Source organism: Salvelinus sp. IW2-2015, unplaced genomic scaffold (genome assembly GCF_002910315.2).
Source record: "Salvelinus sp. IW2-2015 unplaced genomic scaffold, ASM291031v2 Un_scaffold1335, whole genome shotgun sequence".
NCBI lineage: Eukaryota > Metazoa > Chordata > Actinopteri > Salmoniformes > Salmonidae > Salvelinus > Salvelinus sp. IW2-2015.
Window position 1 is genome coordinate 121,878 of NW_019942848.1, and position 2,450 is coordinate 124,327.

General features: G+C 43.3%; 1 pseudogene; it reads left to right on the forward strand.

The window, feature by feature from the left end:
• Positions 1–2,450, forward strand: part of LOC112070471 (semaphorin-5A-like) — a 146,710-nt pseudogene that overhangs the window by 53,001 nt on the left and 91,259 nt on the right.

Genomic DNA, 2,450 nt, shown 5'->3' on the forward strand with positions numbered 1-2,450 from the left:
TAGACCAATCCCCTGAAGAGTTAGCCAAGGCCTAGACCAATCCCCTGAAGAGTTAGCCAAGGCCTAGACCAATCCCCTGAAGAGTTAGCCAAGGCGATAGCGGGAAAGAAAAACTCCCCTCGTGCTTTCTTCTGCTGTAGCATCATTATTCAGAATTACTCCAATGTTTAGGCTATTATTTTCACTTACCCGTTCTTATTTAGCATATGTGATCATTAGTATTGTATCTATTCATTTGTGTTTTAAAAAATCTTCTTCTACCTTTTTTGAGCTCACGTTGAAGAGAAATTCCAATGTATGTACATACTAAAGCCAAATACATGAAACTTTACATTTGGCTAAGGTGTTGCTGTGTCTGTGTCCTTCTATGAGGGCTAATGTTAGCTGTGCTGTTCTGTCCTCTTCACAGGAGGAATGTCAGAACTACATCAGAGTTTTACTGGTGAATGGAGACAGACTGTTTACCTGCGGAACCAACGCTTTCACACCAATCTGCACCAACCGCACTGTAAGAATCTAATAACCTACCTTCTCTTCTCTACTTGCTTTTTATTAAATCTGTAACTTCCTTCTTTTCTCCTCTCTCGACACTCTGCTTCGACTCCACCTACCGTATTAAAAACCTGCAGTCTATCCTGAGGAAAGTGCGTGGCCTGTTTGTTATATTATGTGGTAGCATAGTGGAGGGTAGGTGGAGGGGGTGGTTTTACCTTTGTAAAAATATAGATTTTTCTCCAAAAGTAGCAAATGCAAAGGTCGGCGCCTCATAACGACTATGTACTGCGGCTGAAATACGTAATAGTGTAAATGTCAGGAAATGACTATGATGGTATTTTATCAGCCCTGTCATAGGAGAACACACTCTGAGTTGGTCTAGATAAGTACTGCATAACTGGCAGGGTCGGGGTCAATTCCATTTGAAATTCAAAATTGTTCCTAATTGAAAAGCATTGAAGAGAATTTGAATTTTAGTGTACTTCCTGAATTGACTGGAATTGAAACGGGGTGGGGGAGAGAGGGGGAAGAGGAGAGAGGAAGCGAGGAGAGGGCGAGTGAGCGAGGAGATAACAATATACATTTGATTATCACTAAGTTACAAAGTAGGATGAATATCCTGTTCATTAATGATGTAGTCACTGTTCAAATGTCCTCATTCGATATTCTAATTCATTTTAACACCATATCAATATTTATGGCCTCGAATGGCAGGATTACATTTGCCATTGTGAGTAAAGTGGGAATGCAATCCTCTATCCATGATATTGATCATGACGATGACGATGACGATGATGGTGGTGATGATGACATAGAGCCTATTATTGCAGACCCAATGTCCTCATCTTTCCTGTAGACAGCTATGAATCATTGACTCAGACATCTAACACCTCCTTGCCTGTCACTCTATGTGTCTGATGACATTTCCGAGACGGCTGCCAGGAAGTGTCACATGGTAACTGACCAGGAAGAAAGGGAGCGGAAGCGAGATGATCTGAAAGCCCAGTCAATAGCGCTGACTGTGTGTCTCACAAACTCATTCCTCCCATTGGTTTACTATGAGTCATCCTCTATCTACACTCTACTTCTATTAGACCCATCTTACAGGTCCAGCTTGACCCAAACACACTTCCCTCAACACACAGGAAGAGCTCCATCAATACCCCCTTTCATCTCAGATGCCAGGCACAGACACAGACACTCTGTTGGGTTGAGCTGGGTCAGGCCGGAGGCCCGGAGCGGAGGTAGTTTGTGTCGCCGGAACCAACAGTGGTCCAAGTCGACCCACTGTAATACATCTATCCCAAGAGACCCGTTCTGTTATGCTGTTTGAATAAGTGTCACGTCCCTTAAGGAAGTTAACCTCTAACGAGTCACAAACCCAGATCCGGGATCCCCCCCATCAAAAAAGCTGACTAGCATAGCCTAGCCTAAAGCCACAGGGATATCATATAATAAAATGTTCATGATAGTTTCTAAAACGTGTTGAATTATATCTGTGAGTATAACAGAACTCAAGTTGCAGCTAACTTCTGTCAGGACAGTGAGAAGATCTGAATCGGGCACCATCTGTTCCAGGGTCCAGTTTTTAATTTCATTGTAATCACCTGAGTCGACCATGCCTGCAATACGATTCCCCAGATGTCCAGCTAGGAGGGGGCAGGTGAGAATCTGGAATGGGTTGGCTCGAGAGTTGGGCCTAGTAGGCTCTTGGACACTCGGTGTGCACTCTTTTCAACGTTCGTACCATGGCGCAAGACAGCCCTCAGGAGTGGCATTCTCTGAGAACGCTTCTCGGTTATAGGTCCGCCTAGATATCATCTGCGGCTCTGATTTATTCGATATAGGTGTTAAATGACACTCATACATGTAGTTATTTTAAACGAGTTATATCAGTTTATATCAGTATAACTTGCGTTTTTTCGGGTAGTTTGCATTTGTGCTGCGTTATACGT